The sequence below is a fragment of the Oncorhynchus keta genome, chromosome 21, assembly GCF_023373465.1.
Source record: "Oncorhynchus keta strain PuntledgeMale-10-30-2019 chromosome 21, Oket_V2, whole genome shotgun sequence".
Classification (NCBI taxonomy): Eukaryota; Metazoa; Chordata; class Actinopteri; order Salmoniformes; family Salmonidae; genus Oncorhynchus; species Oncorhynchus keta.
In genome coordinates this window covers 888,027-902,309 of record NC_068441.1, presented here as the reverse complement: position 1 = coordinate 902,309, position 14,283 = coordinate 888,027, and positions in this window count along the sequence as shown.

The following is a 14,283-nucleotide window of genomic DNA, read 5'->3' as shown; positions in this document are numbered from 1 at the left end:
TCCACTTGTTGTGTCAGTCATTACATACCTTAGAGAGCTATTCATGACTTGTAAGAAATGTCCAGATCAACTGGTCCATGTCAGTTAATGTTTTTAGCCCATGGATTTTTGTCATGTTTGAGTCACTCAAATATCACAGGAATGCCAGTGTCAGTCTGTCGTTTAAGATGACAGAGGGCAATATATATATTTTTTTTTTATGAGCATGGCCTTTTTTCTTTTACAGCATATTGGATGGCTGTCATTCATATTCACCCAGTTCAATGTAACAGTGATAGGTTTAGGCTACTACATGACTCCAATTTTTCTTACACCCATCCTGAGGTTGCTACAACCTAGCCCATGAAAAAAAGTTTACAAAAAGTTTACAAGTAGGTTGAAAAATGTGAGGTGACAGTGATACATTCAATACCGGCTTGCACACTCTTGCCTGCATCTAGCTGATCTAGGGTATAATCATTAGTCCAACAGTTACGAACAAGAGTTTCTACTGGACAAATTTGGGTAACTACATCCTCTCACCTTTTTCCTTTTTGTGGACTTCAATGCAAAATGTATAAGCTATGTGACAAGGCAAAAAAACTTTCCAAGACAAACCATATCATAACCACTACACACAGCCTACTTCATTGTCACCACATTAGCTAAAGTGACATCATAGTCAACATAGCTGATAGAACTACTGTTGACTAACCCCATTCCGAACAAATTTGCGTAACCGCGGCATTCAAACGAGGCTGCAATGAAAACTAATGGGACTGTGTTGGCATCAAAATCTGGAGAGTGAACTACGTTTCTATTCAAGCGTCGATTGACATGGTAATGGCCCGATAGTATTGGAGAAAAGTAGAAAAAAACTGTGACCTCTGGCGCTGTACATTCAATTATGACATGTCATGATGTAACGTACAGCACGCATAAAGAAACTCATTCTGTGTCGTACAGCCTCACTCCACCAGGTGTAGTGCTTCTCTCGCAGTTTTAAAATAAGAAAGAGACAGGGTGAGTGGGAATACCGAGTCAATTGTAAAACAGAATGCATTCATTTTTTGTCACCACTGCAAGCCATCATGACTCTCAAAAGACAAGACAGCCGCTGTTCACTTCTGAAGGTAACTTTAGCGCTGCCCTAAAAACCAGATTCAAATTCGACACAAACCTTCAAATAGGTGTGTAATGTCACATGGTATTTCATTTACGTTTTATTTACATTCTTGGACAGATCGGGTGAAAAAAAGCTGTTTCCTCACACAGCTCATCTCCTTCTTTCCCGCAGTAGGTTTCGCTTCCCTACCCGTCATTTTTTTAAAGACACGACGGAGCTCATTGCCTTCTTCAATCAAGCAGAGACCATAAAGGTCTCGTCATTGATTTTGCGGGAAAGGGGAGAAATTGTGCTTTACAAATGGTTTTCAATATTACAGTTGACCTGGAAGGATTACATTTCTTGGGTGCTAAAATAAGGTCAATTGTACATTACAGCGCGATGTACAGAAATGTGTTAACTTACAGTAACACGTTAGTAAACCTGCTACAATCATGCAGTACAGTGTACAGTCAGCAAGCAGTTACATTGGTGGGCCCCGGTGGCAATACATTCGTAAAACCAAAATCTTACCTTGGCTTGAAAGAGTTCCAGTGTTGTGTTTGTTAGTCATAGCCAGTTAGCTAATGTAGCATCCCTCTGTTTGAGCCAGGTGTTTGAGTAGGCTAAACAAGATAGCTGCATATGCTAGTTAACTGAGAGTGGAAAAAAAGATGAAATCTCTATCTTGATTCTCCTTCATTGTTGAAGAAATTAGTTTTTTCAAAATTGTTCAACTATTGTCTTTCTCTCTCTTTGAGTCAACTACTCAACACATTTAATGTACTGCAGTGCTAGCTAGCTGTAGCTTATGCTTCCATTACTAGATCCATTCTCTGATCCTTTGATTGGGTGGACAACATGTCAATTAATGCGGCAAGATCTCTGCTAGGTTGAAGAACGTCCTCCAGAAGTTGTCATAATTACTGTGTAAGTCTATGTAAGGGGGTGAGAACCATGGGCCTCCTAGGTTTTGTATTGAAGTCAATGTACTCAGAGGACGGAAGCTAGCTGTCTTCTGGCTACACCACAGTGCTACCCTAAGGAGTGCTGTTGAGGCTACTGTAGAACATTGCAAAACAGTGTTTTAATTATTTGGTGACGTGAATATATTTAGTATAGTGTTATCTAAAAAAGGATAACTTTTTAAAATTTCTAGGAAATTCACTGAGGAGGATGGTCCTCCCCTTCCTCCTCTGAGGAGCCTCCACTGATGAATACACATTAGACATGGCAAAATGTATAGAATTGCAAGAAAATATGCTTTAAACTGGCAACATATTCTCTCCACTAACAAGAGCAGTGTGAACGGTGCTTGTGCTCTTAGAAATAGACGTAGGGGGTGGGATGTTCCACAATAATGTAAGGGGGGCCCTGAGTGAAAAAGTTTGGGAACCCCTGCTCTAGGGGGCCTCAGATCTCCAGAAGATTGGCAGGGAATAACCCCAGCTTCCGTACAGTGTTGACTTTCAGATACCCATTCACCTCCTCTTGTTTCTTCACTAAAATCTGGGAAAACAGAGAGGAGGAGTGCTGATCTTGGATCCAGTCCATAAAATCTTATTCATTAGGATCTAAAAGGCATATCTGATCCTATATCAGCACTCCTATACTGAGACCTTGTGAATAGGGGACCTGGACTAGAGGAAGAGGAACTACAGAAATCCACATCTATAATTGATTTCATATATAATTCAGTAGTATAGACTCAGCATGTGTCTTTAACCTCATGCATACGCCAAATCAATTCCCTGAATATATTTAGAAGAAGTAGCAGCCTTGGACAGGCAACAGTGATTCAAAACTGCCTAGTCAGTGTTTTGGGTCTGGTATTGGGGGTCTGGATTGGTCTTTAACTTTAAGACTCAGATAACACAATCCATGGCGACTCCAACCAAATCAAATCAAATTTTATTTGTCACATACACATGGTTAGCAGATGTTAGTGCGAGTGTAGCGAAATGCTCATGCTTCTAGTTCCGGACAATGCAGTAATAACCAACAAGTAATCTAGCTAACAATTCCAAAACTACTACCTTATAGACACAAGTGTAAGGGGATAAAGAATATATACATAAAGATATATGAATGAGTGATGGTACAGAGCGGCATAGGCAAGATACAGTAGATGGTATTGAGTGCAGTATATACATATGAGATGAGTATGTTAACAAAGTAGCATAGTAAAAGTGGCTAGTGATACATGTATTACATAAGGATGCAGTAGATGATATAGAGTATAGTATATACGTATACATATGAGATTAATAATGTAGGATATTTAAACATTATATTAGGTAGCATTGTTTAAAGTGGCTAGTGATATATTTTACATCATTTCCCAGCAGTTCCCATTATTAAAGTGGCTGGAATTGAGTCAGTGTGTTGGCAGCAGCCACTCAATGTTAGTGGTGGCTGTTTAACAGCCTGATGGCCTTGAGGTAGAAGCTGTTTTTCAGTCTCTCGGTCCCAGCTTTGATGCACCTGTACTGACCTCGCCTTCTGGATGATAGCGGGGTGAGCAGGCAGTGGCTCGGGTGGTTGCTGTCCTTGATGATCTTTATGGCCTTCCTGTGACATCGGGTGGTGTAGGTGTCCTGGAGGGCAGGCAGTTTGCCCCCGGTGATGCGTTGTGCAGACCTCACTACCCTCTGGAGAGCCTTACGGTTGTGGGCGGAGCAGTTGCCGTACCAGGCGGTGATACAACCCGACAGGATGCTCTCAATTTTGCATCTGTAGAAGTTTGTGAGTGCTTTTGGTGACAAGCCGAATTTCTTCAGCCTCCTGAGGTTGAAGAGGCGCTGCTGCGCCTTATTCACGATGCTGTCTGTGTGGGTGGACCAATTCAGTTTGTCTGTGATGTGTACGCCGAGGAACTTAAAACTTACTACCCTCTCCACTACTATTCCATCGATGTGGATAGGGGGGTGTTCCCTCTGCTGTTTCCTGAAGTCCACAATCATCTCCTTAGTTTTGTTGACGTTGAGTGTGAGGTTATTTTCCTGACACCACACTCCGAGGGCCCTCACCTCCTCCCTGTAGGCCGTCTCGTCGTTGTTGGTAATCAAGCCTACCACTGTTGTGTCATCCGCAAACTTGATGATTGAGTTGGAGGCGTGCGTGGCCACGTAGTCGTGGGTGAACAGGGAGTACAGGAGAGGGCTCAGAATGCACCCTTGTGGGGCCCCAGTGTTGAGGATCAGCGGGGTGGAGATGTTGTTGCCTACCCTCACCACCAACAGACATATATACTGTAGACCTGTGCCAAAGTGTGCTGACCTTAAAAATAATGAATACATAATTCAGCATTCATTGATCCAAATGCGAGCCAGGCAGACCAAGATCGAAGACTACAGTAGAACTTGCAATGTTACAAATTAATTACAAATTAATGGCAACATATCCATAATTGTAGAATACTATGTGCGTTATGTGCTGGAAGTGCAACTCTAGCTTGTGTTTTATGATAGAAAGACACTGCAAGACAGATTTACTGTTAAATCTTTAATACCAATGTAGCCAGAAGAATGATGCAGATTAGCTCAATATGTGTGTGTAATGCCCGAGAAGCCGGTGTTTTGTGGATATATTGGCACGGGTGTTGTTTGGTCGCGGGGAAGCAAACCGTGCTAATATATCCAACAAACACGGGCTTCGAGGGCATTATCACTTTTATACAACAGGTTACCAACATAATCAAATAATTGTCGACATTTAAAAATACATTTTTATATTGATTAATTTATTCGTACCATTTCATCCTTCCACGACATATAGTCCCAACACACATCTAGGGTTGCTAGAGACACGACCCAGTCGTTCGTTCTTTTTTATTCTGTATCTATGAACGCGACCCAGTCGTTCGTTGTTTTGATTCTGTATCTATAAACGCGACGGAGCTTGCCTATTGTCCTGTAGCCCATCCCAGCCTTGTGCAGGTCTACAATTTCATCCCAGACGTCCTTACACAGCTCTCTAGTCTTGGCCATTGTGGAGAGGTTGGAGTCTGTTTGATTGAGTGTGTGGATAGGTGTCTTTTATACAGGTAGTGAGTTCAAACATGTGCAGTTAATACAGGTAATGAATGGAGAACAGGAGGGATTCTTAAAGAAAAACTAACTGGTCTGTGAGAGCCGGAATTCTTACTGGTTGGTAGGTGATCAAATACTTATGTCATGCAATAAAATGCAAATGAATTACTTAAAAATCATACAAATGTGATTTTCTGGATTTTTGTTTTAGATTCCGTCTCTCACAGTTGAAGTGTACCTATGATAACAATTACAGACCTCTACATGCTTTGTAAGTAGGAAAACCTGCAAAATCAGCAGTGTATCAAATACTTGTTCTTCCCACTGTATATTTAGCCAATGGTAACTTTTAACCAATCGGCATTCAGGATTAGGCCCACCCGTAAAATCACGCATAAATATGATGTACAAAGTATATTTTTTTGTTGTTGATTGAATATCCAAAACATACAATATACTTGCAGTGAAGCTGCTCAATAACTACACCACACCAGTCTTCCAACAGACTCCCATTCAGAGCGACACACAGAAGCAACCAGGGTCAATGCCCTGCTTAAGGGCACATTGACAGATCTCCCACCAGGCCAAAAAAACGTGAACCCGAACCCTCCAAGATCCCCCACAGTTCCCCAATAGCTGTCCCTCAACCATCCGAGATCCCTCCCACAGTCCACACCCCCAGGAGGAAAAATAAAATAAAAAATACAATTCATTCATACCCCTCCCTGCCAATAAAACAAAAGCACATGAAGGGCAACTAACATCATAACAACAATGCCAGCTGTATATGTTTGTGTGCGTGTCTGGCACCATTACATGTATGCGTGTATTTGAATGAGAGTGTATATGCATGTGAACAAACACCTGCATGGCATCAGCCTCTGGCAAACCGGAATCAGCTGTAAAAACTGCCCCTCCATGTCATTGAAACTTGCTTTTATTATGTTTTATTGTACAATGGGAATATGCATAATATAGCAGCAAGAATATACATAATAACATGGAATATGTACACCCAAATAACAGTAGCCAGTATAGGAATATGCATACATATGTGACTGGAATATATACGGTCAAAAGTTTTAGAACACCTACTCATTCAAGGGTTCTCTTTATTTTGACTATTTTCTACATTGTAGAATAGTGAAGACATCACAACTATGAAATAACAGATATGGAATCTTGTAGTAACCAAAAAAGTGTTAAACAAATCTAAATTTATGTTATATTTGAGATTGTTCAAATAGCTACCCTTTGCCTTGATGAAAGCTTTGCACACTCTTGGTATTCTTTCAACCAGCTTCACCTGGAATGCTGTGGTAGCAATGCTGGTTAAGGGTGTCTTGAATTCAAAATAAATGTCAGACAGTGTCACCAGCAAAGCACCTCTATACCGTCACACCTCCTCCTCCATGCTTTACGGTGGAAAATAAACATGCATGTGGAGATCATCCGTTCACTCACACAGCATTTCAAAGACACACTGTTGGAACCAAAATTCTCCAAATTGGACTCCAGCCCAAATGACAAACTTCCACCGGTCTAATGTCCATTGCTCGTGTTTCTTGGCCAAAGCAAGTCTCTTCTTATTGGTGTCCTTTAGTAGTGGTTTCTTTGCAGCAATTCGACCATGAATGCCTGATTCACACAGTCTCCTCTGAACAGTCAATGTTGAGATGAGTCTGTTTATTGAACTCTGTGAAGCATTTATTTGGTCTGCAAATTCTGAGGCTGGTAACTCTAATGAACTTATCCTCTGCAGCAGAGGTAACTCTGGGTCTTCCTTTACTGTGGCGGTCCTTGCGAGAGCCAGTTTCATCATAGGGCTTGATGGTTTTCGTGACTGCACTTGAAGAAACTTGACATTTTTCATATTGACTAACCGTCATGTCCTAAAGTAATGATGGATTGTCGTTTCTCTTTGCTTATTTGAGCTGTCATTGCCATAATATGGGCTTGGTCTTTTACCAAATAGGGCTATTTTCTATATACCCCCCTACCTTGTCACAACACAACTGATTGGCTCAAACGCATTAAGGAAGAAAGGAATCCCACAAATTAACTTTTAAGAAGGCATACCTGTTAATTGAAATGCATTCCAGGTGACTACCTCATGAAGCTGGTTGAGAGAATGCCAAGAGCTTGCAAAGCTGTCATCAAGGCAAAGGGTAACTATTTGAAGAATCTCAAGTATAAAATATCTATCGATTTGTTTCACACTTTTTTGGTTACTATGTGTTATTTTATGGTTTTGATATCTTCACTATTATTCTACAATGTAGAATATAGTCAAAATAAAGAAAAACCCTTGAATGAGTTGGTGGGCTAAAACTTTTGACCAGTAGTGTACATAATGAAGTGCTGCGTCGACCCAGGGATGAGCATGGAGGACAAGGATGGCGAGCTGTATAGACCCAGAGAATTTGTTCATAACGGGCTTGCCTAGTTAAAATGGTAAAAAAATATATAAAAGGGACAGTGAGCAGCGTGGCTCTGGACAGGCACCAGGTGAGCAGGCGAGGAACCCAGGACCATGAAGCTTGACAGGGACTGATACGGGCACACGGAGAAGAGAACTGGACACCAGACTTAGGTAAGGAACTGTAGAGAGAGAAGTAGTAATGCTGAGGGCTGGTCACCTCTGGGTATGGGAGGTGACGTCCTTCGTCGGAGGGCTGACGAGTGCACATGGCATCTTCCATGTCTTTGCACAGAATGATTACGCTCCGACAAAGGCGGCTCACGCGTTGCTCCACCTGGCGGCGTATCTCGATGTAGTAGCTCTCGTAGGCCTCGTAGCGTGGGGGCACAGAGCGTGGTAGACCTTCCAGGCTTGGTAAGGATCTTCAGGGATGGAATATGGACTGTAGTGTTGTAGGGAAGAGTTTGACACGTACCCCAGCGGATGCCCCAGGGTCGACTTCTCCCAGTGAAGCTCAGGCATTGCACTTGGTTGTCTACGAAGGAACGCGTCACCTTGCACAGCTTCCCGAAATGCACCCTAATGATTTAGTTAGCTGACAGGAAGCCAGCCCTCTTCCCGATCTTACCCTGAAACACAGGTAGGGAGCGAGTTGAAGTGATACAACTTTCAGTCCCATCTTATGTGCTAAGTAAGAAGGGCTAGCAGTGTCCTGTGAGATTTGCCTACTTCAGAGTTCCAGATCAACCCCTAGCCCCTAAAGCCTGTGCACTTCTTAAAAGGTATATGCAATACCAAATTGTCCACGTATGACAAGGCATGCTGGATCTACACAGTAGCGGTGCATGGGTAAAGTCACTGAGGAAGCAACAACAAAATGACAACCGTGACAACAAAATACAACTGTCACAGTGGAGGAATAAATTAAACTACACATACACTACCAGTCAAAAGTTAACACATCTACTCATTCCAGGGTTTTTCTTAATTGTTTACATTTTCTACATTGTAGAATAATAGTGGAGGCATCAAAACTATGAAATAACACATATGGAATCATATAGTAACCATATAGTAACTTTAAAAAGTTCAAAGTAGCCACCCTTTGCCTTGATGACAGCTTTGCGGCCGTAACAATCAACCAAATTGCTACGGTGACAACATGTTATACTCTATTGGTCTGGACTGCATCAGATACATGGGCTACATACTGAGGCAGATGGGGCACTGTTTCCCTCGCTTGGATCCTTTCTCCGGGGAGATTCAGCCCCTTTATCAAAACACAGAAAGAGATGTAATTTTGATGTAATCATTTATTTATTGGTCAATTATTTGGGGAAGCCTGGCTTCACTTGGCATCCATGTATACACACCACTGGATCTACGACCTTTTTTTTCCCCCTGAAACCTATCCAATCCTTTTAGATCTACTTTAAATGCAGTACGGGTCAGGGATCGATTTGTCATTCAGACCCTCCACCCTCATCGGGGTCATCTATCACTGTGATCCGGTCCCCCTGCACTACAACAAACACACAGATCAAGATCAAGATTGACATGAAGATCAAGATGGAGAGACATCAGGACAGCGAGAGAGTGAATCAGTGCATGGAGTTAGGTGAACATGAAGTATGAATTACTATAGGCTACAGTATAATTATTAGGCAGTGATGACTCCGGGTCCTCTTTCTCCACAGCCTTGATGCAATACAGTGCCAGGTATTAGTGAGGCAGAGAATAAACCGAGCTTCCCCCTCTGGCTGAGGCTTCTTATTCTGACAACACAGAGCAGGCAGTCACTCACTATCATTATCATAATCACTCTCTCTTACCTTGTCATCTGCAGCAGCTGTCTCCTTTCTTGTTTCCCTCCCAGTTTGCTTTGTGAAACGTCAAACAACACACACAATGTCAGCCACACCATTCTTTAACAATCCCATGTAGTCATACAAGCACTGCTCCCTATCAGAACAAACAAACACTTGTAAAAGCTTAGCACTGGCACCTGTTTATCCTCTGTTAGCATGCTGTGTGAGGTATGCCAGCTGTGCCGCTGAGGTATCTAAGAGTGTGTGAGCAGAGATGGAACTCTGAATGGAGTTAGACAAGACTGTAGTCTGACTCACCACCATCTCCTCCCCATCCTCCTACTCCCTCTTCCTCGGAGTACTCACCACCCTGATGGGAAGGTGAGAAAGACCCCAAAAATTGCCAAAGATTCCAGCCACCCGAGACTGTTCGTATGGTCCCATCTGGCAGGCGGTACCGGTGTATCAAGGCTCAGACCAACAGACTCTGAAACAGCTTCTATCCCCTGGCCATAAGACTGTTAAATGGCTAACAGCTACTGCTCCCCCCAACACATACAATGCTGCTAAAATAATTATTGATTAGATTCATTATTACCACTACACTGCTGTTCATTGATTGGCATTACTATCTATCAATTTATCCTGCTAATGGTCACCACTAATCCTTTTTATTACCATAAGTATTTATATATTACTGCTACAAGTCACTTTTCAACCCTGTTTGTGTACATGCATATTTGCATATCACACTTATACTGACACTCTTGAACACACACACAATTACACTTACATAGACTGCTGTCGTACTGTTTACTATTATTGGCACCCGAGTGGCGCAGCGGTCTATTGCACTACATCGGTGCTGGAGGCATCACTACAACCCTGGTTCGATCCGGGGCTGTATCACATCTGGCCCGGGATCTGGAGTCCCATTGGGCGGTGCACAATTGGCCCAGTGTTGTCCGGGTTAGGGTAGGGTTTGGCCGGGATAGGCTGTCATTATAAAATAAGAATATGTTCTTAACTGACTTGCCTAGTTCAATAAAAGGTTCAATAAATACTAATAATACTATTTATCCTGCTACCAGTCACTTTCTCTTAATCCCTGCCTACATGTACAGTTGAAGTCAGAAGTTTACATACACTTTAGCCAAATACATTTAATCTCAGTTTTTCACAATTCCTAACATTTAATCCTAGTAAAAATTCCCTGTTTTAGGTCAGTTTGGATCACCACTTTATTTTAAGAATGTGAAATGTCAGAATAGTAGTAGAGAGAAGGATTTATTTCAGCTTTTATTTCTTTCATCACATTCCCAGTGGGTCAGAAGTTTGCATATGGTAGCATTGCCTTTAAATGGTTTCTTACAGCTCGGATCCCGCTTAGCGGGATCAAAACTGACAACATCTGGTGAAGCTGGGGCGCGCCATATTCAAATGGCGAAATTGTAATATTAAACATTCATGAACATACAAGTGTCTTACATAATTTAAAAGTTTAACTTGTTAATCCAATCGCGTTGTCAGAATTCAAAAAGGCTTTACGGTGAAAGCATACCATGCGATTATCTGAGGACAGCGCCCCACATCAAAATACTTTTTCAACCAGCACCGGCTTCACAAAAATCACAAATAGCGATAAAATAAATCACTTACCTTTGAAGATCTTCTTCTGTTTGCAATCCCAAGAGTCCCAGCTACACAATGAATGTTCGTTTTGTTCGATCAAGTCCTTCTTTATATCCAAAAAGTCTGTTTAGTTGGTGCCATTGATTTCAGTAATCCACTCCTTCAACATGCATACAAAGGAATCCAAAAAGCTACCGGTAAACTTTGTCCAAGCAAGTCAAAAAATGTTTCTAATCAATCCTCAGGTACCCTAATATGTGAATAAACAATCATATTTCAGGCGGAAAGAACAGTGTTCAATAGAAAAGGAAAATAATGAAGAGCGCACCCCCACAGTTAACATCTACTGGAAGTAATAGGAACTGCAATCTGGGAGCTATTCCCATAGGCCTGCATTGAAAAGGCCTGTGACCTAAAATAAAAAATAAAACATTTTCCCAGATGGATTTTCCTCAGGTTTTCGCATGCCATATCAGTTCTGTTATACTCACAGACATTATTTTAACAGTTTTATAAACTTCAGAGTGTTTTCTATCCAATGTATATGCATATCCTAGCTTATGGGCCTGAGTACTTTGGGCACGTCAGTCATCCGGAAATTCAGGGTTTTGCCCCTAGCCCTAACAGGTTTTAACTTGGGTCAAACATTTTGGGTAGCCTTCCACAAGCTTCCTAGAATAAGTTGGGTGAATTTTGGCCCATTCCTCCTGACAGAGCTGAAGTCAGGTTTGTAGGCCTCCTTGCTTACATGTGCTTTTTCAGTTCTGCCCACAATTTTTCTTCAGGATTGAGGTCAGGGCTTTGATGGCCACTCCAATTCCTTGACTTTGTTGTCCGTAAGCCATTTTGCCACAACTTTGGAAGTATGCTTAGGGTCATTGTCCATTTGGAAGACCCATTTGTGACCAAGCTTTAACTTTCTGACGGATGTCTTGAGATGTAGCTTCAATATATCCACATAATTTTCTTGACTTATGATGCCATCTATTTTTTTAAGAGCACCAGTCCCTCCTGCAGCAAAGCACCCCCACAACATGATGCTGCCACCCCCATGCTTCACGGTTGGGATGCTGTTCATTCATCAAATGCACTAAATGCTTCAACCGATCCCTACCCACACCTGCCCGCCTGTCCAGCATCACTACTCTGGACGGTTCCGACTTAGAATATGTGGACAACTAAAAATACCTAGGTGTCTGGTTAGACTAAACTCTCCTTCCAGACCCACATTAAGCATCTCCAATCCAAAATTAAATCTAGAATCGGCTTCCTATTTCGCAACAAAGCATCCTTCACTCATGCTGCCAAACATACCCTCGTAAACTGACTATCCTGCCAATCCTTGACTTCGACGATGTCATTTACAAAATAGCCTCGAACACTCCACTCAGCAAATTAGATTCAGTCTATCACAGTGCCATCCATTTTGTCACCAAAGCCCCATATACTACCCACCACTGTGACCTGTATGCTCTCGTTGGCTGGCCCTCGCTTCATATCCGTCGCCAAACCCACTGGCTCCAGGTCATCTATAAGTCTTTGCTAGGTAAAGCCCCGCCTTATCTCAGCTCACTGGTCACCATAGCAGCACCCATCCGAAGCACGCGCTCCAGCAGGTATGTTTCACTGGTCACCCCCAAAGCCAATTCCTCCTTTGGCTGCCTTTCCTTCCAGTTCTCTGTTGCCAATGACTGGAACTAATTGCAAAAATCACTGAAGCTGGAGACTCATATCTCCCTCACTAACTTTAAGCACCAGCTGTCAGAGTAGCTCACAGATCACTGCACCTATACATAGACATCTGTAAATAGCCCATCCAACTACCTCATCCCCATACTGTTATTTATTTAATTTATTTTTTGCTCATTTGCACCCCAGTATCTCTACTTGCATCTCCTGCACATCTATCACTCCAGTGTTTAATTGCTAAATTGTAATTATTGCACCACTGTGGCCTATTTATTGCCTTACCTCCCTTAACTTACCTCATTTGAACACACTGTATATAGACTCTTTCTGTTGTGTTATTGACTGTATGTTTGTTTATTCCATGTGTTGATGTTTGTGGCGCACTGCTTTGGCGCACTGCTTTGCGTTATCTTGGCCAGGTCGCAGTTGTAAATGAGAACTTGTTCTCAACTAGCCTACCTGGTTAAATCAAGGGTTAAATAAATAAAAAATATAATTAAGGACCAACCAACCCAGCCTGTTCACCCCGCTATCATCCAGAAGGCGAGGTCAGTACAGGTGCATCAAATCTGGGACCGAGAGAATGAAAAACAGCTTCTATCTCAATGCCATCAGACAGTTAAATAGCCATCACTAGCCAGCTACCACCCAGTTACTCAACCCTGCACCTTAGAGGCTGCTGCCCTACATACAGAGACATGGAATCACTTGCCACTTTAATAATGTTTACGTACCGCTTTACTGATCTCATATGTATATACTGTATTCCATTCTACTGTATTTAGTCAATGCCTCTGACATTCCTCGTCCTAACATTTAGAAATTACATTATTTAACTTTTCGCATTCTTGTGAATTGTTAGATGCTACTGCACCGTTGGAGCTAGGAACACAAGCATTTCGCTACACCTGCAATAACATCTGCTAAAATATTTGATTTCATTTGGGGAATTAGTGGGGGGGGCTCCTAAAATAACCTTCAACAGAGATACAGAGAAATGCCATTTGCCATTAATGGAGAGTGACATTGTTCCTAAATAAACTTGACAAACGCACACTGAAAGCCCAACGCCCCGCACACACAACCAGGATTAAAACTGTTGCCAGTAGCTCAATTGAGTAGCTCATTTCTCACTAACTGTTTAATACCTGCCTATTGTTCACACATTACTTGGTGTGTTCGCTAGTTGGGGAATGTGGGGACCGCTGTGTGTCAGACTGACTGAGAACACTGAACACCGCACCTCAAATGGCACCCTATTCCCTATATAGTGCACTACTTCTGTCAGTCTGACACACAGTGGTCCTCACAGCTCCAACAGTGCAGGTCCCACTGTGTTTCCCCGCCTCCTCTGACTAAGTTCTGAGGGGCTGGAGGGTTGTCATGGATATCCATAGAGTGAGTCCTTGTCGTCCAATTTGGAAGGTCGGACTGAACAATACACGTCAAGGACAAAATATTTGCAACAAATTATATTATGTGGACAACAAATAAGTGAAAAATATGAGACAAATAGTCCCAATCAAAATCTATCTGGATTTAAAAACGAATCTGTTGAAGAGGATATTAAAAGTGTCAAACGTAGCCACTGTGTCGCTATGCTCTTTGGTCAAGTCC